Source organism: Pholcus phalangioides, unplaced genomic scaffold (assembly GCF_987345545.1).
Source record: "Pholcus phalangioides strain wild (caught in Gottingen) unplaced genomic scaffold, Ppha-v1.0 ptg000007l_1, whole genome shotgun sequence".
Classification (NCBI taxonomy): Eukaryota; Metazoa; Arthropoda; class Arachnida; order Araneae; family Pholcidae; genus Pholcus; species Pholcus phalangioides.
In genome coordinates, this window is record NW_028301600.1 from 43,942,530 (window position 1) to 43,969,658 (window position 27,129).

General features: G+C 38.2%; 1 protein-coding gene across 1 annotated transcript in view; it reads left to right on the plus strand.

Moving 5' to 3' along the window:
- sty (sprouty signaling antagonist) overlaps positions 1-25,288 on the plus strand; it is an 85,657-nt gene extending 60,369 nt beyond the window's left edge. Inside the window, exon 2 of the transcript XR_016192834.1 lies at positions 24,426-25,288. The gene's annotated coding sequence lies outside the window, so the exon portion shown is untranslated. The remainder of the gene's footprint in view (positions 1-24,425) is intronic.
- Positions 25,289-27,129: the final 1,841 nt, after the last annotated feature.

Consider the following 27,129-nt stretch of genomic DNA (forward strand, 5'->3'; position numbering starts at 1 on the left):
GGGGGGGGCCTGTTTTGTGAAGACTATAAAGAGAAGAAAATAATAAAAAGAACATATCTTGAGAAGATAGTAATAATATATAATACATATACAGTATATATAAAAAAAAAAAGAGAACTAACTGGTGGATCGACTTCAGGTATAGGATGGATCATTGTTTATCCAGAGGAGGGGAACCTAGTCAACGACCTTCGAAGGTCACGGGGGCTTTCCAATGAAATTGCCAACACCCGGCTCATGTTGGATGATGGAAGTTTGAGCAAGATGAAGGGGGGGGGGGTCACAGAATAGATATATGTCATGCACAGTATGTTGCACGAGGAAAAGAAAACTACGAAAATCGTTAATACATAGGAGGACACGAGTGTGATCCAATGTTAATTCATGTCTTAGAGGCTGTAAAATGGATGTCGATGGAATCACGCGATCCGGTAATAATTTCGGGGGGAAAGAATTATCTCTCTTTATACTCCCTCTCTGAAAGGTTTTTTTTTTTTTGTTATTGTACTTATTGCAACAATTTGTTCCCTGTATTCATTTCGAGATCGATCCCGCAATTAATTATCCGTTTCGGATAATAGAAGGGGCCGCCGTTATCAGACGCGGGGACCGGTGCGAAAATAATTTCGGGCCTGCTTAGCCCCGATTTCATATATTTTGTGGGGTGGGGGGAAGAGGAATCGGTATCCCCCATATCACGGAATGTTCAAGAATGCCGAAAAAAAAACCCCATCCACTCAAAAAAATACACAAACGCAATTAAATGCAAGTTAACGCAAAAATTAATGAGAATTTTGAATCGATGAAAATTCAGAACAAAAGAAAATTTGAAACTGGTGAAAGAAATTATTTCAAAACTGCTGAAAATTAGGGCCTAATAATCTGTGAACTCTAATGATAATTTAAAATTGATGAATTAAAAATGAGAAATAGTTCTAGCATCTCCACACGAATGAAAATTCAGGATTAGTCAAAGAAAATATCCCCGATTCGATGAAAATTCAGAATTAATGAAGGAAAAAAATTTCAGAACTGGATCAAAATCCAAAATTAACGAAAGGAAAACCGCAGAATTGACAAAAATTCGGACTTGATGAAAGAAAAATTCCAGAATTGATGGAAATTCAGAATTAATGAAATAATAAATCTCAGAATTCATCAAATTTCAGAATTAACGAGAGGAAAAAATTCTAGAACGGATGGAAATTAAGAATTTATGAAACAAACATTTCCAGAATTGATGAAAAACATAATGCTAGAAATAATGAAAATTCCAGTATGAAATCAGTTGAAAGCTCAGAAACTATTTTCTACAAAAAAATGAATTTTTTTGATACACTTATATTTTTTTCATTTCTAATATCATGAGTGTGGCCCCCTTCCCAAACCGCGGGGCTCGGTGCGACTACACCTTTCGCACACCCCTAAGGGCGGCTCTGGATAATATGTTGCTGCGTGCGCGTTCACTTTTATATATACTATTTGTTTAGATAAAAATCACTTTTTTTAACATTTTTCTTTCCCGTTATTATCAGAGGAATCTTACGTCTAAATTTGTCTGACTGTGCTGTTAAAGATATATTTTAAGTGAAGATATCAAAGTGTGTGTGTGTGAGACATCAAATTTTGAGATCGTATTTGGCGAGACATTTACTGTAAATATATATATACATGTTGTTTTTTTCACCGATTGTAAAATTATTTTGTTTTTTGACCGATCAATCGTGGGAAGTGACACGTCGAATGTCCGGATGATCGATCGTGATAATTTCGACGAGCATATATTCAGTGTTGGCGGTTAAGTTTTGTTGGATGCCACGTGGTAGAAATTTGAAGAAGAAAAAAATTATCTTCGATCTCAAAGTGGTTATAACGATTGTTTCATGGTTGATTCCCATGAGACTATGGCTCTTCTCTACAAGGATCATCAAAATCGCAAGAAGAATGACCCACGTCATGCTTATAAGATTCGTATCTCGAATCTCAACACTTTATTTGGCAGTGTTGCTATCAAAAAAGCAACATGTGAGTTTCTTTATATTTTTCAAATAAAGACATTGTATAGTTTGAGTTGAGTTCGACATTCGTTGTATAGTTCGGCATTGATACTTCTAACCAACTCCTAAATAAAGAGTGCTCAACCTTTTGGAGAGTGCGGGTCACTTCATCGGTTTGAAAACTTCTCGCGGGCCACTTAATTGATCTGGGAATGTGCCGCGGACAGCTTAAGTGATCTGGAAATGTGCCGAGGCCACTTGATTGAGGTGAAAATGTACTGAGGGTCACTTAAGGGTTTTGAAACTGTGCCAGGAGTGACTTAAGTGATCTGTAAATGTGTCACAAGCGACTTAAGTGATCTGGAAATATGTCACGAGCCACCGAAGTGATGTGGAACTGCATTACGGGTCACTTAAGTGACCATCTGGTAATGCTTCGGTTTTAGTTCATTTTTACAAATGACAATAAAAATTTCAAAAATGATAAAAAATTTGTCTTTCTTCGAAAAAAATATAGGAGTTTGAGGTGACTCAGATGACTCCGAGGGCCACGGGTTCAGCATATATGTCCTAAACATTCGATGTTTACTTGTGAGATGTTATGTTAATGAAGTTTCTATAATACACCAGCACAGAATGGCTCAAAGGTACACACACACGCGTCTCCTTTATCTTAACAAGCAAAGCAAGAACGATTTTTAATCCTCATTTTGGAAGGAAATACCATGTGTGCAAACAATAAATTACATTTTTATCCTATTCAAATCTATGTAGAGCATATTAATACAGTGTGTTCCCTGAACTGTAACATCCCATATATTTTTAAATAGCGACGATATTTTTTTTGTCATGTAACAGCATTCAGAACATCTCATTTGCTTAACACGGGGTGTCCTATAATTCCTGATTCGGCCTTTATCTCATCAACCGTTCGTCGTAGAGGAATGGTTCCAGTTTAAAAAATGCTCAAATTGTGTTCGGAAACCATCCTGTACCAGTTTTGAGAGTGAAAATACAGTGTGCCACAAAATAAAAATAAAAAATCTAAATTTTTATATGGGCACCCTGTTCTTTTAAAAAAACCAATTAAAAAGTTGTTGCCCGGTCTCTTCTGAGGAAAACCACAAAAAAAAAAAAATTCACGTTTTCGATACTTGAATTCAAAAATTAGAGAAAAGTTGTGAGAAATAACATCATAAATGTAGGGGAGCAGCGTTGTGTGTTTTTATGCTGTTTTTCTCCGATTTTCAAATTCAAATATTTCAGCGTTTACAAAATTATGCTTGAGGCCGCGGGACACATCAGATGACTCTGAGTGCCACATTTGGCCCGCTGGTCATTTTTTTGCGCGTAGGGCATAGACGGTGCTCACGACTCCAAAAAAAGAAAAGAATAAGAACCTCCTTTTCCTTACAATCTACAACGATCCTAAATAAAATCCACTAAACCAGAAAACAGGATCGAGTCGAAAGAAAAAGTTGGCAGGTCCACGATTGTGTGTGACAATGCTTACCTTGACCATAAACCTGTGAGATATTTATGAAAGGAAAGGATAATTTTGTTTGTGTACCGGAAGGAGCACCGCTGGGCAACAACTCAGAGAGGATGGCTTCTTTTCGTTTTTCGCTCTAATTAGTTTAGCTCTACTCCCACAGAGAGTGTTGGATTCGCGCCGCCATCAAGTACATTCATTTTGCCGAAGAAGCTCAGCCATTCAACAGCAAGAGAAGAGTATCTCTCTCTCTCTCTCTCTTTTGCTTTTTTTTTCCTTGTGGTTAAATGGTATATTCTTTGTGCAACATCCGCTGACGACACTGCGGGAAGTTTTTTGCTCCTCCTCGTTGTTTTGAAGCCCTCTTCCGCTAGAACAATATATGAGCGGATATCCTGATTACCCCTCCCCCGACACAGAGGTAGGAGGCCTGCCTGCCTGCCTGCCTTATTATTAGAGCCAGGATTATATGCACTAAAAAAGTGGCAAAATATGCACCGAAAATGCTAAAATATGGACTAAAACTGCTGAAACATGCACCAAAAATAAAGATAAATCTGTATTTAAATATGCTGAGATACGCCATAAAATGAAAAATATAGGCGAAAAATAAAAACAAATCCACTTAGTAATGCCGAAGTATGTCACTAAAAAATGAAAAATGTACGCGAAAAATGTAAAAAAAAAAATACATGTAGAAGTACTGTAAAAAGTTCATAAAAAAAAATTGTGGAAATATGCATTTAAAAATACCGAAATGTGCATGAAACAAAAAATATGCATGAAATGGAAAAAGCGAAAATATATGCGCAAAAATGAAAAAAAAAAAACTGCATTTAAAAATGCAAAAATAGGACCCAAAATTAAAAATATGCTCAAAATGAAAAGTATGCATACATTAAAAACAATAAAAGTGTGGCCTAACCTAAGAGAAAAGAAAAATATGTGCAGTAAAACTAGAAAATAAGCGCAAAAATTAGCACATATAAGAGTTAAAAACCCTTTTCCTCGGGAATGGACTGCTTTATAAAAGTGGAAAATAGCCATACTGAAGTAAGTGGTATAAGAATATTTAAATATTATGTTTGATGATAAACATTCAAGGGAGTTATCTACATTTACATTTTGGAAATGTTCCGTTTTGAAAGAAAATTAATGGAAATGCTGGAAAAAACTTTCTGATCAAAACTGAAGCTGGTTAAATCTGAAAAATTGGACATTTCTACGACATCCATTGATTTCAGAAGGTTTGACTTAGACCAGGAACGAACCCTTACAGAGTAACAGAAGAAACATGAAACCTCCTATAACGGACACTTCCACTGACACATTTCGAATTACATCGTCGAGACTCACAATGTATCACTATCCATTAACGGGCACTCTTCATTAGCGGACAAAATTTTCGTTGCCATGGGCGTCTGTTATCGAGAGATGAAAAATACCGACGTGTATGAAAAAGATGGATATGTTACCTTTTGATAGAAAAATGAATAACTTTTCATCGTAATTTCTACCGAAAATATCCCCGGTTGCATAATCTGACAGAGCGTAATTCAAAGATTCATAAACCTTTTTAAAAAGTGCATTTCAAAAAAAAAGTGGAAATGTTCCTTTTTGGAAATAAAAAAGCTCCTCAATTATACAGATTCCAGTCATAATTATGTCAAAGTTGCCATAAGGGTGCTGCTCTCCTCGTTTGATATTGGGCACAGGGGTTCTTAACCTATAGGTCACTACCATAACTTGGATCACAGGGGTTTCTCAGATGGGTCGTAAGCGTCCCCTTACAATCCAGGATTAATGAAAAACATTTCCTAATTAATAAGAAATGATTCCTGAATTGATGAAAAATAAATCCAGAATTGGTAAAAAATAATTCCAGGTTTTGTAAAAAATAATTGAAGAATTAATGAAAAATTACTCAAGAATTAATTAAGAATTTCCAAAACTAATGAAAAATAATTCTAAAATTAATGAAAGATAATGAAGGATAGTTTAAAATTAGAGATAGAAATATAATTCCAGAATTAATGCAAATTCAGAATTTATGAAAGAAATAATTTGAAAATTATTGAAAGTTCTTAATAGCCTGGTGCCCTCTTTTTGATTCAGGGACCCTGGGCTCTCAGGCCCCAATAGCCCACCTATTAAGACTAAGTTTGACTAGGTTCGAAAACTAAACATTTTGTTGACCATAAATATTCATCCAAGAATGATGTCACTCTCCGTTATCGATACAAAGGTCCTCCTTAAGGCGACTTATCCATACATCATCATCCTCGGATAAGTCGCCATCTGGTGGCATTGTCAGCAATTGTGAACTTTGACCTGAGTTAGGTCCGACCGTTCATGTACGGTCCCGTTCAGTACACACGAGCTCCAAAGAAAGTTGTGCGACGTTCGTTGTCTCTGTAGTCTAGTGGTCTAGGGCGTTCACCCGGGAAATGAAGAGACGTGGGTTCGATTCCCCGCGCAGGGGCAGTCAGGTTTGTTTTTTTTTCCTCTCTTTCAAAAATATATCTTCGCATCAGCCAGCTGTTAAAAACCTTTGCATAAACATTCGGCAGGAATTTTCAAATTAAAAATAGCCGACGATCGCGAAGTTGATCATGTGCTGTTGATTTTGGGTCACGGCTGAAAAAGGTTAAGAACTGGCATATGCAGCGCCCGCGACTCAATAAATGTTGAAGACCCCTGCTATACACGCCGTATGTTGATTAAAAAAAAAGAAAGTAAATGAATATCACAGAGTACGGGGATACATATATACGCATTGACTGTCATTTAGTGCGTGTATAGTATTTTAAATTGAGGACCATCCGCGAAACAACAACAAACAAAAGTTGAACGGATGTCAAAAAGACTGGGTATTTCTGGTGAAATTGGTTGAAAGAAGACGCATGGACGGAGTTTTCTCGATACATCATCTAAATTAGCGACCTTTCAAGAGGTTCTAAAAAAGAACGATATGATCGAGGACCTGTATGGAGTCCAGACAAGATATTCTGCCCCTTTATTTTTTGTTTTTTCCATAAACTGGAAGAATCAGTTGAAAAAAGGAAAAAAAAATAAAATGTTAAAATACCAACGATTCATTAAAAAAAGTACACGAGACAACACAGCCTCGAGCAAAAAAATTTTTAATCATGTAAGAATGCACAAAAGGGTTATTTAATAATTCAAATCAAGGGTGCTTAACCTTTTCGAGAGTGCGAGCCATTTATTTGTTTGGAGAAGTATTAAGGGCCGCGTCAGTCATCTGGAATAATGTCTCGGGGCACTTAAGTGATCTGTCACTTCGCCAAACACACCAACTCTAGCCATATCGCTGTATTGCAATTTACTGCCATTAATGAGATGGGTTGGGAATGAAAGCGCCATCTATTGGTGATCGCCTCAAGCTCGTTAGGGAAAATATATATCTGTATTCTTTCTCCTGGGTTTGAACCTGGGAATGTGACAGCAACCTTCACGGTGGTAGACGAGCGTGTTACACCCACCCCCCCCCTCCCACGCCACTCGGACATTTAAGGGATCTGGAATTGTGCGCTCGGTTCACGGAACCTTTGCCCCCGATATTTCGCCTCCGACATTTCGTCCCCGACATCTCGCCCCTGGCACGTTTCGTCCCTAGTACATTTGGCCCCCGGAAATTTTGCCCCTGACATCCGGTACATTTAGCCCCCGGAAATTTCGCCCCGGACATTTCACACCGGGAATTTCGCCCTGACCTTTCGCCTGCCCTGACCATATCAGTGACCCAGTGAGTGACCATATGAGTGACTCAGTAAGTAATCAAGTAAATCGGAAATTTATCTCTGATATTTCGCCAGCCCTTATCGCACGCGTGACTGTATGAGTGAACATATGAATGATGGTGTGAGTGACCACATGAGTGATCAAGTGAGTTGGACATTTACTCGTGACATTTTGCTTCCCCTGATCGCATGAGTGACCAAGTGAATGAATACATGAGTGATCGAGTGAATTGAAAATTTATCCCCGGACATTTCACCTGCCCTGCCCTTATGAGTGACTCAGTGAGTAATCAAGTGAATCGGAAATTGATCCCCTGTCATTTTGCCTACCTTGACCGTACGCGTGACCGTATGGGTGAATATATGAATGATAGTGTGAGTGACCACACCGGTGTGAGTCGTAAATTTGGGAAAAATATTTTATGCTTTAACTGAAAATTCCAAATTCTTAGAATCCATTAAAGTGTGAGTCACTCAGTGCTACGTAACCACCTATAAAAAGGGAGGGGATGAGGAGGATCATCTTTGCAGGCACTCCAGCCTCGCACTTTGCCAATCACTCAATCGCTCACTCTGCCAATCACTCAATCGCTCACTTTGTCAATCACTCAATCGCTCACTGGGTCAATCATACGGTTATTTACTTTATCAATCTTTCGGTCACTCATGCAGTCACTCACTTGGTCACACATTCACTTATGCGTTCCATCACTCAGTAACTCCCTTGGTCACTCACACGGTCAGTCCCTTGATCACTCACTTGGACACTCGTACCGTCACTCACCTGGTCACATATACAGTCACTCACTTGGTCACTCATGCAGTTAACCACTCGGTCACTCATGCGGTCAGTCACTCGGTCACTCATGCGGTCAGTCACTCGGTCACTCATACGGTTAATCACTCAGTCTCTCCCTTGATCACTCATATGCTCAATCACTCAGTCACTCGCAAATTTATTCAAGCATTCACTCTGTCTTTCATTCCGTCAGCCACTCGGTCACTCATACGCTCAATCATTCACTAGGAAACTTACACCAGTATTTAATTAGCCACTCACTTGGTCACTCATTCGGTCAGTCACTTATTCACTCAAACGTTCCATCGCTCAATTCCTCCCTTTGTCACTGACACGGTCGATCCCACTATCACTCACTTGATCACTCATACAGTTAATCACTTGGTCGTTCATGCGGTCATTCACTTGGTCACTCATACGTCCATTCGGCCAGTCACTCGGTCACTCATACGGTTAATTACTCAGTCTTTCCTTTGGTCACTCATATTCTCAATCACTCAGTCTCTCCTTTGGTCACTCATATGCTCAATCACTCAGTCACTCACTTGGAAAATTACATAAGATTTAATCGGTCACTCACTCTTGGTCACTCATTCACTCAAACGTTTCATCGCTCGGTAACACCCTTGGTCACTCACACGGTCAATCCCTCGATCACTTACTTGATCGCTCATACAGTTAATCACTTGGTCGCTCATGAGGTCATTCATTTGGTCGCTCATACGGCCATTCGGTCAGTCACGTGGTCACTCATACGGTCATTCACTCATAAAGTCAATTGCACACTAGTTGATACGGTCACTCACGTGGTAAGTCAATTGCACACTAGTTGATACGGCCACTCACGTGGTAAGTCAATTGCACACTAGTTGATACGGTCACTCACGTGGTAAGTCAATTGCACACTAGTTGATACGGTCACTCACGTGGTGAGTCATTCTGCAACTCGATTAGTCATTTGTACGGTCACTAACGCACTCCTACCGTCCATTTCACACTCACTTGGTCACTCGATCACTCACACAGTCAATCACTCATACGGTCACTCATACGTTCAGGGCAAGTGAAATGTCAGGTGTGAATTTTTCGGGTCCAAATGCGCCAGGGGCGAAATTTCCGGGGGTCAAATGTAACGGGGACGAAACGTTCCAGGGGCAAGATGTCGGTGGCGAAAGTTCCGGATCCCCGCGGGCTCCGAGGACATAATTCAGGCCTCGAGTCGAGCATGTGTAATTCCAATAATATTCCTCATTCGCAGGGGAGGCTTTTCGGATCTAGAGATCGCTGTTGAGGGAGGGAGGGGTGATTTTACAAATCGCTTGCATGGGGTGACCATGTGTCCCGTATTTTCCTTGACAGTACTCTGTTTTTCTGTTTTTTCCCCCCTAACCCAACTTTTTTTTGATAAATGACCCTGTTTTAGTCGAATTTTTCTTGAATTTGTTGCTTAATTTTTCGTTGCAATATCATCATATAAAAGTTCCGAAAATTTCATGAATTATCGCATTTCACTTGGAAAGGGGGCGATCACCACCATAGATCCACCCTACTCATTCGTGGATGTTGTCTCTGTTCATTTTTCTGACTGAACAGCACAAAAAGGCCACGTCAGTTGAACCAATTTGTCATCACGAAAAACGGCAGTTTTCTTTCGAATCATTTCTATTTTTTAAATAAAACATAATCGTATTTATTCTAGCGATTGAATATCAATCTTTATCGTAGATAAATGGCCGATAGCGAGCGACTTGAAACCAAGAAGGCACGACGTTTATTGTGTTATATAATAATAATAATAATGTAAGAAAGAGAGTTTTTCGGAAAAGAAGAAGAATCACGTCCAAGAGGAAAACTGGCTTCCGGTGAAATGACTTGGTATAGCTGCTGTATGGAGGGAGGGCTGAGCTTAGTAAAGCCTCGCGATAAGGCCCCAATGAAGGGCGATAGCGTTTTAGGCTGTACTCACACATTGATTGCTCTTCGTTGTCCGTCTTATCAGCGAAAAACTCTACTTATCATCCGAAGACTCAAGTAGTTACTGCTCAAGTTGTTTGCTTTTATCTAATCTTTAAGCAGCCAAAAAGCAGCCTGTTACATGTAGGTGAGGAGGATGGCAGAACTACGGAGGACACGATTCCACCAAAAAAAAGATCAAAACATTCTCTGCTTGAAAGGCTACCGACTTACGATCATCATGTAACAGCAGCGTTTCTCGATCTGCGGACCACACGATGGTCAGAGGCGGATTTATGGTTTTGCCGGCGGCAGTGGGCTAGACGAATTCTGCCGCCTTCTCCCATTCTAGTTTAATTTTTCTTATCCGCTCATTTCCCCAATCCACCGCCCTACGCTATAACCCACCAAGTCCCAGCCCCTGTAAATATGCCTGTCATCAGGGGCGTACGCAGGCTCGACCTTTGGATGGGGCACAAAGATTTTCTTCCCGAGAAATTTGGAGATGTCACCTTTCAAAATGCATTCAAAATAACAGAGAAATTGTTTGAAAATACTTAGGTAACAGGTATTTTCTTATGATATTTTACTTTTTTTCCTCACACACTCTCTAGGTCACTCTTCCCGTCATTCACATGTTTGCACGCTGTTTTGGGCACTTGCATGCTTGTATATTCTCTGTAAGTCACTCTGCCATGCTTGCACACGCTCTAGGTCACTGCAATGCTCACACGCTTTGTAGGTCACTCTTTTCGTCGCTCACTGGTCCTTCGCTCTCTAGGTCAATCTTTTGATAATTCACATGCTCACACACTCTCTAGGTCACTCTTTTGGGGGTTTACTGACATGGTCCTTCGTTCTCTAGGTCACTCTTTTGGTCATTCATATTCTTGTACATACCCTAGGTCTCTCTTTTGGTCATTCACTGACATGATTCCTCACTCTCTAGGTAACTTTTTTGCTCATTCACATGCTCACACACGCTCTAGGTCATCCTTTTGCTTATTCACATGCTCACACTCTAGGTCACTCTTTTGCTGGCTTATTGACCTGGTCCCTTGTTCTCTAGGTCACTCTTTTGGTCATTCATATGCTTGCACACCCCCTAGATCACTCTTTTGGTAACTCACTGACCTGGTCCCCCGCTCCCCTAGTCACTCTTTTGGTCATTCACATTCTTGCACTCGTTCGCGCGAGTCACTGAAGTAATCTAGAAATATGCCACGGGCCGCTTAAATGATTTGATAATCTTTCTCGGGCCACTTGAGGGGTTTGGTTATTCGCCGTGGGCCACATCAGATGATTCCAAATGCCACGGGTTGAGCATGTATAAACTAAAGCCTACATAGGAAAGAAAGAAAAAGTAAAAACCATTAGTGGCAACCCTGAGGAATATCGTACATAACACAAGCCGGCCACGTGCCTGGGTATACCGTACCAGCGCGGGAATACATGCCCGTCTAGTACACATATTGTGATATACTATACCGGGCCCCACGTTTTATAAAAAAAAAGAAGAAGAAGAAAGAAGCTTCAATATATATGAAATAAGAATGGAAAAAGAAACCCCGTTTTTTTTTCAAGATAAAGAAAAGAGGGCTGAGGTAATGTCTCTGGGCCTAAGAAGGGAAGGACGGAAGGAGTGCCTATAAAGGAAGGGCTTCCTGCGTTGGCCTATGGACAATACAATAGAGGAAGTAGATATATGTAAAAAAAAAAAAAAAAAAGGCACTTGTGTACAGCATGAGGAATATAATGGCCCGCGGAAGAACGACAGGGGGTTGCCGATGAGGGATTGGCTGAGACACCAATTGAATCAAACTCTATGGGAGGAATCCGTGAGGGATGGTTGAGCGTGTCTCCAAGAAAGAATGGTAAATGAACAGCAGCCACCTTTTGAAATTAATAATAAAAAATATATATCAAGAAAAGAGAGAGGTTACGTGTGTGTGTGTCAGTAACTATATGAGGTTAGGGTGAGGCTATATGAGGGATCTCGTGAGGGGATGTGTTGGGGCTCCCTTGGAGGATACAACAGAATACAGACGGAAACTCGGGATATACAGGGGGAATCGGCAGATTTATTTCTTAAATGGGGTTGGTGAGGAGTTTCCTATATAAAAGAGAAAAACCTCGAAGGTTATACCGTTTTATAAATAAGTCCATGTGTAATTTTATTGGCAGTATGACTGCCTCATAAATGGCCCACGGCACATTACCAGATTACTCAAGCGGTTTCAGCCCAGAGGGTCACTTGAGTGATCTGGAAGTGTGTAAATGTGCTGCGGACCACTTGAATGCTGTAACTCTGCCATGGGTCCCTTAAGTTATCTGTAAATATTCCGTGGGTTACTTAAGTTACCTGGGAATGTGCCGAGGGCCACCTAAGTGATCTGAAAGTGATCATGAAGTGGCGCGCACTCTCCTCTTCTAAAGGTTGAACACCCTTGTTCTGCCTTATGCAAAATTGGTATACAATAATAAGTATGTAGGTAGTTTGTGCGCGAAGAGAAAAAAAAAAATTATTATGTACCATTATTATTAGATGAGAGACGAAGGGTGCCCCCTCACAATGCTAAATATGTAGTGGGTGGTGCAACACGACATGTTATGAATGGGGTCGTGTCCGTCGATGGACATGACCTCAATCGATATGTAACTTGCGTCCGTATTCTTTTTTTCTTAGTCCGTATTTTGCATTAAATAAGTCTTCATAGCGATGTCTGTCATCCGATGAATCGATACATCTGTCACGCTAAATGATCATCAAAATGGATAGATGATGGATTGTGATCGTTGCAAAATAATTTCAAAAATAATAATGATACCGGAAAACGAAAATAGCACGATAATGGTCCGATCCTAAGCATCAATCTATATTTAGAAGGTTTTTTCGATAACTAGATACAAATACAGGCCACAAAATGCCCATCGAGGTAGCTGAGGAAAAGGTGCCCATAATGAATATGGATATCATATATTTCTAAAATACAGCAACCCCCCCCCCCAATTAAAAATGCAATTCTAAAAACTAAGATCCCATTATGGAGGATTATAGTGAATATATTTATTACAGAGAGTAAATGGGATAAATCCGGTTTATACATGATTGTATTTTACGAATAATTCTTAATACATTTCAAATTTACCAACTCTTCGATATTATTCATATCATTGGGTATTACACTCAGTGGCCAAAAAATTAGGAACACCCATCATTCAAACATCGACTCGTCCGTACAGCACGTGCGCTGACGTAATAAACCAGATTTACTGGTAAAAAGCTTTCTCCTGGTTAGAAGCACCAGTTAACGTTGCAATTTGCCAGTTCATGAAGAAAACAAGAGATTTGAGTGACTTTGAATGCGGCATGAAGGGATGGTTCCAGTATCTCCGAAGACGCTAACCGTCTTGGCTTTTCTCGTACAATAGTATCTCGAGTCTTCAAAGAACGGCAGCCAAGCCAAAAAACTTCGAGCGGAAAGCAGAATAGTGGGTGGAAATCACTTGTGAACGAAAGAAGTGCCAGGCGACTGACACGCATTGTGTGCAGCAACAGAAGAGCTACAACGCAACAAACTGCAGCGCAATACAACTCAGGATCATCGCAAAGCATATCCGTACGCTCTACAAGACGGATCTTAAGGCGCATATACATTAGCACGCAGATCATGCAATGAAAACATTCACAATTTGTTGTTCAGTAATTTGTACGGTGTTGTGAACGATTCTTGAGCTGTTTGAACTGGATTCACCTGGAATAGGTTTTTTTTTTCAATGAACACAAAGGAAAGAAAGGCACAAACGTGGTTAACCGCTGCAGTGGTCGTATGTTGCAAGATCAGTATACGCGCCTTAAAAACGAATTGATTTTAATAGCCGGTGACCAGCAGAGTCCCTTCGATTTCACTGCAAAACTGAAGAAAACGGCGCTTTTGTGGGCTAGAGAACGCCAAAATTGGACACTTGATGAATGGAAGAAGGTCGTCTTGGGTGACGAGGCAAAATTTCTTTTCCATGACGTTGACGACAAGATCCGTGTGTGGCACAAGCAGCTCGAAGCCATGGATTTGGCATGCCACATGACAACTGTTCAAACGGGTGTCGGAATCACGGTCTGGGAAGCATTTTTCTGGCATACTCTTGTCCCCTTATTTCCATTGGAAACATCCGTCAATGCCCTCCTCCACATCATTGCTGACCACATGCACCCGTTTATAGCCAAAATGTTTCCCGATGATGATGGCTATTTCCAGCAGGACAATGCACCCTCCCACGGGGCTGGAATTATCTCAGATTGGTTTGAGGAACATGATTTTCAGAGTTGTTTCATTAATTCTTAAATTATTTTCTTATCAAATATGCAGAGGCGGATTTAACGTCGGGCACTCCAGGTGCCCCGACTTCTGAAGGGTCCGAAAAACCCAAACTTTACACTTTTTTTTCTAGTTCAAGGAGCCCAATATTTTCTTTTGCGTCCGGGGCCTCAACCGACTTCAATCCGCCACTGCAAATATGAATTTTCTCGTTAATTTTTGAATTATTTTTTTCATTGGAAATGAATTTCATTAATTTTCGAATTATTTTTTCATTTTGGATATGAACTTCTTAAATTATTTTTCACTAAATATGAATTTTTATAAATCCTGATTGCTCCCATTGAAAATAAAATTGCCCCTTTAAAAATCATATTGCCCCTCCTTAAGGGGCGTGAGTGCCCCGTTGGAAACCATGATGCTACATGGAGGTGAACACGGAGCAGCCTTACGTCTTGTAAATTTATAGTAAATAAAAATTTTATCTTCAACTTTAAGCCAGGAAACAGCTTTCCTTACTTCTTGTGCTTGTCATAAATGGAACTTTTTAACCCTTTGAGCGGCACAGCAAAAATCACTAAACCACCGTCAATATGCCGCAGCTTTTTTAATGAAGTAGGCTTTGTTCCGATTTTCAGTAGGTGCAAAGTAAGGGGTACTTAGGAGAAAAGTGTTCCATTGAGAAATCAACTTTACATAATATCTGAGCTTGTGAAAGCTAAAATAAGTGGCTTTTAAGAAGGCGAGATATCTCGTCAATGCCGGTTGAGATGCAGCGTTTTCATGTCCAAAAAATTTAATTTTTTTGAAACTCTACAAAGTTGAGCTCAGCTAATTACAGAAAACTGTCAACAATTGTCTGAAATCGTCATTTTAGGGGGAGGGGTGTTCTGACTGGTGCCTATGGCCCCCGCTGTCTGTGAATGGAGACAAAATGCAGGAATCATTATTGGATATTGATGTGGAAGGATATGAACGGATCCAAGCAAAGCCACTTGAAAGCTACTCTTAATGCAGCTTTGAGTCCAAACGTTGCAACCAGCAATTCTTACCCTAAAAGGTATTAGAAATGAATACATAGAGCTGTATTGTGTGCGTAAGGTGTGATCATTGTATTCAGAAAACCCGAAAGATCAGATGGAGGCAATTCACTGTAGCTGCATGGTTTTCCGGATCAGTAGCCACACTTGCTTCATTCATAAGGTTGACTTCATTCTTTAAGTCTTAAGGAAAGCAATAGAAATAATAATAATAATACAATAAGGAGAAAGAGAGAGATTTTTCTTTTCCTTCTTTGCGTATAGAAAAGGAAAGAAGAATGTAGATAAGACATTTTTGCTAAAGGAACGGAAGTCGAGAATAAAGATCTCAATAGATTCGGGTCATCAAGGCAATGGTGTGAGTGAGAGCTGCTAACTGCTTTTTCGGCAACAACCAAACTTAACGAAGCGGAGCAGCTAAAGTTAAATATACTAAACGGGGCGATGGCTTAATGACAATCAAACCAACTTGAAGGCATGCGGAACTCAACACTCTGATTTACTTGTTTAAAATAAACGATTTTTCTTTTCATGGCGAACGCATTTGAAAAGTTCAACGGTACAAATACAGTGAATGAATGACTGAGCATGCTATTACTCCAATAATATTCCGTTGCCGCGTCGGCCAAACAGATGGCAGCACCATTTTCTCCATACAAATTATTGCAATTTCGAGGGATCATACATATGTTTTGACATGGTCAAAGAGCTTTAAAAGTATGTTCTAGTACAGGGGTTTTCAACATAAAACTCCTCGCGAAACCCTTGATAGTTGTAAAACTGATTCGCAGAGCCCTTGATTATATAATGAGACTGTTCTACGGAACTCAAACAAATTTTTGAATACAGTAAAAGTCCGTTATAACGAGAATCTCGCTATAACGAGTGATTTGCAAGTGATTGTCAAATAGCTAACGTGTTAAAGATACAAAAAATATTAGGGGTTATAGCGAGTAGAAAATTAGAAAGCATTCGCTATAACAGCGATTCTCTGAGTTTTTTTTACTCTTGGAGCACTTTTTAGTGTATAATTTCTGTGGCTGAGCTCCGTAGGCTTGACCTCCGTTAGCAAGAAAAACTGAAAATATCAAATTTACAAAATTCATTTTAATTTCAAATTTATTAATATATATTATTTTCCTCAGGCGGTCGGGAAGTCCCAAGGGCTCCACGAAGCACCATTTGAGAACCACTGCGCTATAACGTCATAAGAATTCTCAAAAATGCTAGTTTTTCCCATTTCCTCTCTCTTCTGGTATTGAATATGATTACTCTTATTTTGGCAATGCCCCTCGTAACAATTACTCTGAGGTACTTCGAATAAAGCATGTACACAAAAAAGTCAAGGAATTTTTCTACATTGTAGCCCATATAGAAATGAATGGAATGAAAAATGAATTGAGTTTTTTTAAGGAATTGTGGCCAGATTGCAGGCAGAAATTCTAGGGCTTTGACACTGAGATTATAGATGATGTATAAAAGAAACCAGACGTAGCCCGGCCTTTGCTCCGATATGGGATTTAAGCTTGTTATCTCCTAAGGTTGGGATTATCTATTCTAGGGAAAGCGTTTCAGTGTAATGATTTCAATCGGTTTTACGTTGCACACTTGAGCGTGAAGCACTGCGGTGAAAGTTAACACACTGTAACTATTCGGGAGTCCTTGGAACGAAATAATCAATTTTACTCTGATTCCTATAGGGGGGGGGGGCTATTTGGGTTTCTGAACAATTTGGTTTACTAACGGACATCCGGAACGAATTAGTAAGTTCGTAAACCGAGGATCGACTGTTCGTAGAAACATAAACGTCACATTATGAGACTAAGAGTACTTAAGTTATCCATCCCCCCAAGTAATTTATCAGCATATAATGTAACGCATCTCACCCTTCATGGCATACGCCCTTCAATCACGTATATACGGGACGTCTGACAACCATAGCTCCCATATTCTCATGTTTTACTCGTTTTTGCACCTCTGTGTAGAAGTATTATAATAATATTTTCGTAATACATTATTAGTTTGCAATTTTACTCTGTAATGCCCACCTAATGAGAGTTTTGAAAATGTCCCGGTTTTGCGGACACCTCATCTGGTCATCTCACACATGGGTTATCTGATGGTTTTATTTGACCTTCAGTGACTAAGAGACCACGGCACTAGAACTTGCAATTTATATTCGTTTCCGAATGACTGAAAAAATTGTGCTAAAAAACTTTCCGACCAGCGGGAAAATGTTGACGAGTCCATACAGTCATGGAAGTGAGCAGTGATATAATAATTGAGAATTTCAATTGTTTGGTAGGGTGCTAAATTGCCTTGACAACATGAAATTTTATGCAAAAATTTCTTGGAGAATATCTGCTACGAGACCAAAAATCCCGAGTCGGGATTCTTAAGGGTTTCGTGGTATCCGATCATGCGGAACCTCAAAAGAAGTGTCACGGAACCCCAATTGGCAACCTAAGGGTTCTTAACCCAAGGGACGCAGAGGCTTCCAATATGAGTTTTACAAATCCACTTTCAGCCCTGTTATGAATGTACTTATTGCGTCAATGGTTGCATTAACTTTGAAAAACAAACAGCCCCGTGGGTAGCGAAATTGATCATGTTGATCTCGGGCAGCGGCTGCTAAAAAAGATTAAGAACCCCTGCTCTATAGAAATATCAATAAAAACTGATATTTAAATTCAATAATATATTTCATTTTAACAAATCATGGTGAAAATTGATATTTTGACCATGAATTTATTTCAAATTTAGCACATATATTTTCGATTGTATATGCCACACGATGTTATATTTAATCCATATATTTAATAGTTTTTTTTTGCAAGTTTTCTGACATTGAGGAAAAAAAATGTATTGCTAACACCATGAAATAGCATGACATCAATTTAATTGAATAAATACTGAAAATGAAGAAAACTGTTCAATTCATCAAATGAGGAAAAAGACTAAAATTTGATTGACTCAATCTTATTTAAAATATAAAAAAAAAAAAAAATAATTAAAATAAATAATGGGGTTTTTTCCAATACATTGATCAAGTACTATATTCAGGAATAGAGCTCAAAATTTTTGCCGCAACAGTTTTCTTTATTTTTAATCAATTTTTATTCAACATGTTTCAACGAGAAGATGAATTTTTCATTGAAATGATTGCGGGCAATTTAATTACATAAATGGACGTCACACTGGAGTTTATACAGGGTAGGGTGTCCTGTAAGTCCTGATGCGGCCTTTATCTCATCAACCGTTAGTCGTAGAGATATGATTTCAATTTAGAAAATGCTCAAAATGTGTTTAGAAATCACTCTGTACCAGTTTCGTGAGGGAAAATACAGTGTGTATGTAACTAAATAAAGAATCTAAATTTTTATACGCTCCCTATTCTTCCAACTTTTAATTAGAAAGTTGTTAAAAACATATGACAACCATATTTTTATGGGCATCTTTTTATCAGCCACCTCGTTGGGCATTTTGCCTGTTGTGGCGTTGTATTTGTATTTGTATTTGTATTTGTATTTGTTGGTTACCCTGTCTCCCCAGAGGAAAAAAAGAATAATTTCGTGTTTCTAAGCGAGATTCTGCTGAGATATTTGAATTAAAAAAATCGGAGAAAAGTTATGAAAGAAATGAGGGAAAGCAGTGTTGTTCCTTAGTTTATGCTGTTCTTTCCCAACTTTTAACCCCCTTTTTTAACTCAAATATCTTAGCGAATATTGCATTTGGAAACGTGGAATTTTTTTGCTGGCCTCTGTAGAGACAGGGCAACAACTTTCTAATTAGAAGTTAGAGGAACAGGGACTGTATAAAAATTTAGAGTTTCTATTTCGTTACACACTGTATTTTCTCTCTCAAAACTGTTAAAGAGTGATTTTTAAACGCATTTTGAGCATTTTCTAAATTGGAATCATACCTCTGCGACGAAAAATTGATGAGATAAAAGCCTCATTAGGACTTACAGGGCACCCTGTATACAAAAGAAATTTCGTTGAATTGCGCAGAAGAATTCATAAAATGTAAGAGGAAAAAAAATAAGTGTCCGAATCAATAAAAATGTTTGCATTGGAAACCGAGTTCGCACTCCCACTCTTTTAATTTACATACGTTTACAACAAGGGTGCTTGACCTTTGGGAGAGTGTAGGCCACTTCTTTGGTTTGAAAATGTGTCGCGGGCCACTTGTTTAAGTCATCTGCAACAGCGTTGCAGGTCATTTAAGTGATCCGTAAATGTGCCGTTGGCCACTTGAGTGATCTTTTAATGTGCCGTTCCCCCCTTGAGTGAGCTGGAACTGTGCCACGGGCCACTCAAGTGATCTATAAATGCAGTGGGTCATTTAAGTTATCTAGAAACGTGTCGTGGGTCATTTAGGTGATGTGGGAATGTGTTACGGGTCATGTAAGTATCCCGAAACTGTGCCGCGGGTCACTGAAGTGATCTCTAACACTCGGGTAAATGTACAGCGAGTCATTTGGGTGATCTGCGAATGTGCTGCTGGTTGTTCAAGTGATCTAGAACAGCACCGAAGGTCTTTCACGACCGTGGAATTTTCCATCAGATCCCAGGCTCGAACCGGGGAAAGAATATATATATATAACAAGATATTTTTTTCCCTAACGAGTTTGAGACGACCACCGATAGATCCAACTCGTTAATGGCAGTACATTTCCAACCCAACTCGTTAATAGCAATTAATTATAATATAGCGATGTGGTCGGAGTTGGTGTTTGGTGAAGTAGCACGGAAGGTCACTTAAGTGACATGGAAATGTGTCGCGGGTCATTTCAGTGATCTTGAAATGTGCCGCGGGTCATTTAAGTTATTTGTGAATGTGCCGTGAGAAACTTGAGCGATCTGGAACTGTGCCGCGGGTCACTCAAGCGATTTGTTTATGTGCCTCTTAGTTCATTTTTACAACAGTTAGGTTTGAAGTCGCTGGCCACATCAGACGACTCCGAGGGCCTCATTTAGCCCTCGGACCACGGGTTGAGCATATATGGTTTAAAAGAAACTAAGTTTGTAGTAAATACGTATTATGTCTATCCTACGAGCGTTAATAAAGTTATAATTAAGACGATACCGGTAGTTTTTTTGGGTTCGTTCTTTCTTTTTGGAGCGACAAAACAAAAAAACGGTTTCTAAACGACATGATGCAAGAAAAAAAAGAGGTATTTTGGCTTTGTTTAGTGACATCAGCTGCTGTTAGTGGCAAAGAAATATGTGTGCCCCATTTCTGTGTCATTCCCTCCGACAACAAGAATTTTCACAGCTAGAAAAATTGTCGATTTTCTTCTTTTATTTCATTTTCTTTTTCTTGTCTTCCGTGATTCAGGTGTCTTACAAGTTCAACAGAAAGCTCGTGAGTCACTTCTTTAGTTTAAGGGTAAAAAGAACGTGAGACTCTGTGAGTCATTCTCTCACCACACAACTAACAACATTCAAAGACGATTCTTATTCATCCACATACTCATTTCAACAAAAAAAAGAAAGAAAGGTAACGAAAAAACCTCTTTGTAATTGATCATTGACAGACGCTAATTGATAATGTTAATTGATAATTTGATAATTACACTTAAACAATATACATATACAGTTTTGCATACCGTGAGGATGAATTGAAACTTCTATCGGCATTATATGACCTTTGTGTCCATGCGGAAATCTCGAAATAATTTCCCTATTACTGTATAAGGCATATATGTTCAACCCATGGACCGCGGGTTAAATGTGGCCCTGGGAGTTGTCTGATGAGGCCCGCAAACCCAAACCTAATTTTGTGGAAACGAACTAGGTGGCACTGGAGTGACCGGGAGCACAGTTCCAGATCACTCAAGTGGTCCACGGCACATTTACAATTCACTTGAGTAACGTGCGACAAAGTTACAGAGCAATTAATCGGCCAGAAAAGCATTTTCAGATCACTTAAGTGACCCGCGACACATTCCCAGATCACCTAAATGACCCGCTATACATTTAGAGATCACTTAAATCACCCACTGTACGTTTACAGATCACTTAAATGACCCACTGTGGATTTACAGATCACTCATGGGGCCAAAGACACATTTACAAATTACTCAATTGGCCAACGCCACATTTACATATCACTCAAGTGGATAACGGCACACATTTACAGATCTCTCCCTATCTGGTTTTAATTCTTTATTTCAAACTATATATAGATTATCATTAATATTTATCACATACAATTGAATAATTTTCATTTAACTTCATTTTATTTGTAATTAGATTTTCAAATGTGCCTCAATGATTTCACGTGAACAAAATCGTTGGGAACCTCCAACTTGCTGTGACGCCCATCACAAAGTTTGGCGACGGTCCTAGGAGCCGCGACGCACACTTTGAGAAATACTGCCGTACATTCCGGATCTATATAACTGGCCTTTTACTTATTGAATTGATTACTTCTTTGTTGATTGTTTCCCTGCCGTGGCAATTCTTCTTTTACTTGATGTTTACTAGGGCTGGTCCGATTAATCGGTCCGGTTAATCGATCAATTACTGATCGCAGTCAAAAATTTTAGTTGAGTTTTAATCAATAGGATTAAAATTCGATTAAAATGTTTACTAAAAGTTTGTGAATCAACTTGATTTATTTGAAGACGAAAAAACAGATCAGATGTCTTACAAGTGAGTGGGGGGGGGGGGGTGTCTCCTACCTTTTAACATGGTGGAAAACTTTCTTATGTAGAAATTTAAAAATTAATTTTTTAAATGTTTTATTACCTAAGTGTTTATGAATGGGTCTCAAATCTTTTTTCTCATTTTATAAACTAAACAGTTTCCTTGATTTTGAATCAATTTTTATTCAATTTCATTGATGCCATGTTATTTCATCATGCGTGCAAGATGTTTTTAATGCGGTTTTTTTTTTTTAAATTTATAAAAAAAATTAAGTGTTAGAAATATGTAAAATTTTGTACTGGCATGGGATAGCATACACAATCAAATATATGTGGTAAAAACTTGAAGTAAATCAACGTATAAGGAAGTTTTTTACCACGTGAAAAGCTAGGAGATCCCTTTCTGAGAAAATCAAAACGTTTTTTTGAAAGCGAATGTGTTGAAAGTAAATAAATAATTTTCACGAATGAGAAAATATCCAGCTTAGGAACTGCCAGCAGCACACAAACGGTCATCGAGATTTCTTTGGTTGATACCAACCATCTCTAACTAACTAACCTCTGAGAGACAGACGGGAACACTATAGGCCGTTTGGTTTTGATATGGCTGACAGATAGCCAACAATTTTTTTTTTTTTTTTTAAATTGTAGCTAGCTTTTAGACAGTTTTTAAAGGGGGGAATACAAAATAAAAACTGTCATCATCATCAGCAAAAGATGGTGTGGAATGAGAAAAAAAAGAAAACTTTACAGGAAATGCGGGGGCAGATACAAGTGAAAAAATAAGAAGGGTGAGATTGAGAAAGAAGACGACGACTTGCATCACAAAGTCGTTTGCAGGAAAGTTTGTCGCTGAGGTTCCCATAGCGTGACGCCTGTGTTGCAACAACAACAACAACAAAAAAACACTTCAATCTATTCCTATAACAGCGACACCAACCAAACCTTCGTCTTCTTTCTATATGGTGTCTTTTTTTTTTTTCTTTTTCTTCTGACTATACACACTCGCACAGTATAGCATCGTCCAATTGTTCGCGAGCATGTGTTTTCACGGCTGTCATTAATGAAACTTGTCTGCGACGTAGCGCGACTAAGACGATTCTCGCTCATGAAACACAACAAGAAACTATCATCTTGACGACTTATTGTTGAAAGCGCGGATGGAATGACCCCTAATCTACCAGGACAGGGAGGGCCATTTCTAGAATGCAAGGTTTGTTACGCACTGACAGAGAGAGAAAAGAATAGACTGACTGAACAAATGCCAATTCTCATATTATTTATAAAAATAACGCGATTTTTTTTATATTTTATTTTTCTCCCTTTGGAATTCATGTCGACCGGAATTTAAAAATGCCTTTCCCATATCAACCAATTAACTTACAATGCAAACTGCGTTTCATGTTATACAAGTTTTATCATTTTAAACCCTATCGTGAGTAAAACCTTTCTCCTAACCTACGACTACCCAATGTTCCACTCTTATTTACTTTATGGTCTATCAGTATGTGGGGAGAAGTGATTATATATATTATAATATATCACTTCTATTTATTTGTCTACAAAAAAAGAAAATTATCAGGCTTTTGACTTATAATTATAACACTCCATCAACTCCAGATTCTACCTCAACGATATTTGTATATTTATAGATCAGTAATGATATAATCAAAAAGAATCAATTTCCTTTACCTTCTACCTCATCCCGCTCATTCGATCGCTTCAATATTACTTTTATTCACGACCTTTAGTTCACAAAACTATACTCAAAACACATTTTAGTTTTCTCATTATATTATAATACCATGGCCACATTGAGTTTAAACAGGCAACTATACACATTTTCAAAATAAAAATAAAAAATCGTGAGTTCAAATTCCAGGCATTGAGATCCACTTTTAATTTCACCCTCTGACTTTTTCTCTTAAAGTAAAATTTGAATTTTTTTCTGCTTTATTAACTCCATGTATAAACTAAATAGGGGGGAAAATGTTGTCAATAACATCGAGTTTTTCTTTTTACAAAAACTTGGACATTTGCATGTGTATTGCAATGGAGTGGATGTACAGTATTGTATTAGGCAAATGTTGATTCATGTTCTTATATTTAATAAGCGTCACAGCCCCTTCACCTCCGTTATATGTTTATTATTCACACCAATTGTACATATATTGCCACCACTTATTATTTCTCGTCTTGATAATACGTAATATTTTTTACTCTTTATGCCATTAATTATTGTATTTTTATTTATTTGTCATGAATTGTAACAGAAATTATTGTAATAATTTTAATATATACAAGTATTTTTATTTTAATAACCAGTTCGGGACTAAATTCCCCTTAGTTGTTTTGTATGTGAATATTGTTTTATCATTTTTAATGAATTGCCAATTATTATTATTATTATTACAGGTTCATTTTATAAGAAATTTAAACGGTGCCGCAACTGAGGAGAGAGAAAGCTGGTCTCGTGTTCTGGATGCAGAATGATTGGAAGTCCGAATTCCACAATTTGTTTTCCTTTGACAACTCGTTCAACATTACGAGTACGAGGGTGATAAAATGCATGACCAAGTACCTAGTCGCAGCTCTGAAAATTTAAAAGTGGTAGACCACTTGAAAAAAAGACCTTCAAAGTTGCGACATCCTTCGGAATGAGATTACAAAATTGTACAATGTTAATAATATGTAAAAATATAAGTAATGAGTAATAATATAAGTAATGAGTAATAATATAAGTAATGAGTAATAATATAAGTAATGAGTAATAATATAAGTAATGAGTAATAATATAAGTAATGAGTAATAATATAAGTAATGAGTAATACATAATATGATATTATATCCCCCCCCCCCCCATGCCAGAAGCATGGATGTGCAAATTTCTGAAACGTGGGAAATGACGTTTGAATGTTTACTCCACCCATGTTACTCTATGAGTGCTTGTTTCCCTAAAATGCTTTGTAGCATACGTTTCAATAGGAGTTAAACGTTCGCGTTTCTGACAAAACTTAGCAAAATAAGGGATACAACCAGCTGAAAACTAAAAAAGTGAAAATTTGCACATTCATTCTTCTGGCATGAGAGGGACATCTCGTGGCACCTCCTGCTTAATTTTGATGTTTTCCGGTGGTTTTCAACTATCAACATGCCGTGAATTTCTTGTTGAAAGTCACAAATCTATTTTTATATTCAGTTTAAGGTGATTGCGTGTTTTGAAATGACGAATTTAAATGACGACAAAATTTAATTTTTTTTTATTTGTTCATTTGAAAGCGCAGTTATTTTAGAATCTAAAAATGTTTTATTTTTGTCTCTTCGATAACTAGAAGCGAAGTTATTATCATTTGAATAAAACGAATTTAATGATCTTAGTTTGGTTATTTTGCAAATAAATCTTTGAATGACGTTTTCTAAAGATTTGTTTATTTTTGTTTTTTTACTTCACAAAAAACTTGATTTCTCAAGCGTTTTTCACATCTATATCGCTATGAAACTTTTCCACCGTATTTTATACAGCTCTTTCTGTGCAACGAATCAAAACTAAGCAATACGTTCAAAACTTTTTCATTTGCATCATTTTGAATTGAGAATATCAAGGATTGTTGAAACGAAAGATATGTATATTATACAATCATATCCCAAAAAGTTTTCATTGCATTCTACAACTTTTAGTTAAAAAATGCCTCGAGATGACCGCCTCTCTCCATCCGTAGCTGTTTTCGCTCAGGTACGGATCCAGAGGAGGGGATGGAAATGACCGCCTCCAAGAGCCGAATATGGGAAAGTTTGTTTGTCCCGTAAAATATGGGATGATCAAACGAACTTACACAATTCCCGTCACATCATCCTGGATTCGCGCCTGGTCCGAGCAGATGCAGATTCTCAATTTGTTCTGATACACGTTAAAAATCTATGAAGGAAAAAAAATTGGGTTTTATATAATTTATATATATTGAGCAACATTTTGGATGAATGACGATGGTGAAACCCCATATGGTTTCCTTGTTCCCACTGTAATCAGGAAACATTTGGTAGTAGTAATCAATATCGAGGGTGAAAGAGAGCGCGTTTCCTGAAAACCGAGTAGTACGCGAAAAACAACTCCATGGAACTTGAAGGGTGAGCCCATCCTCTTCCGTTCCCTCTCAAGATACGTACTACTGGATGTACGTACGTAGTACTATTTTGACCATCTGTTTTCCATGAGTTCAGTGACATTCGCTCTTATCACTGAGAAGATCTCAGTGATTCGAGTGAATGATGACCAACTGGTGAAAGTTTCCGTTACTAAAGAAAGATATACTGGCATGAATATCGGTGCGGCAAAAACATTTTTGAAAGTTTTTAACCTTCAACATATTATGGAAAAGTGTACAGAAGCTATTTTTCAAATGATACTGTATTATCAAGAAGGAACGTCCGGCCGCATTGTGCTACAACGTTTTAGGGAACCGTAAAACGGAATGAAAGATGTTTCAATTACGCTTTTCATTTTGATTGTTAAATGAAGCCATAGCTTAAAATTTCATCAGTTTATAGATATGTAATAATAGGGAGACCTGATTTCCATAAAATGAAATCAACTGGTCAATTCTCACTAAATATAGTCAATTTTTGCCAAATATCACTTTTTCACAACCAGTAGAGTAACCGAATTGTATGATATTACTTATATATAGCCTATATATATTCTCTCGGAAAAAAACTGAAAAATTTACTCAGACATTGGGCTGTCTGGTCACCTCATAATAATAAGAATATTTGTCATTTTAACAAGTTCAAAGGGGTCCGAACGGGAACCACATCAGCCTAATTTATATATGTATTAAATATCTTGTATATGCTTACAAATGAAAATATTCAATAATTTAGAACTCACTGTTTTTGATTTGGGGCCCAGCCAACTCTTTAGCCGGACGCACTCGAAACCAAGAATTTTAGCGCTAAACTGATTTTCTAGAAAATGTGCAAAGCAAAAATCTGAATAGAAATAGCAAGCTTGATCTCTCTGAGCCTCTATTCTCCGTCAGTCTCTCTCTTTCGGGGGCCTTATATACACATACAGTATTGTAGACAGTGCCACAACAAAATAGTTGTTTTTCTTTCTCGCACC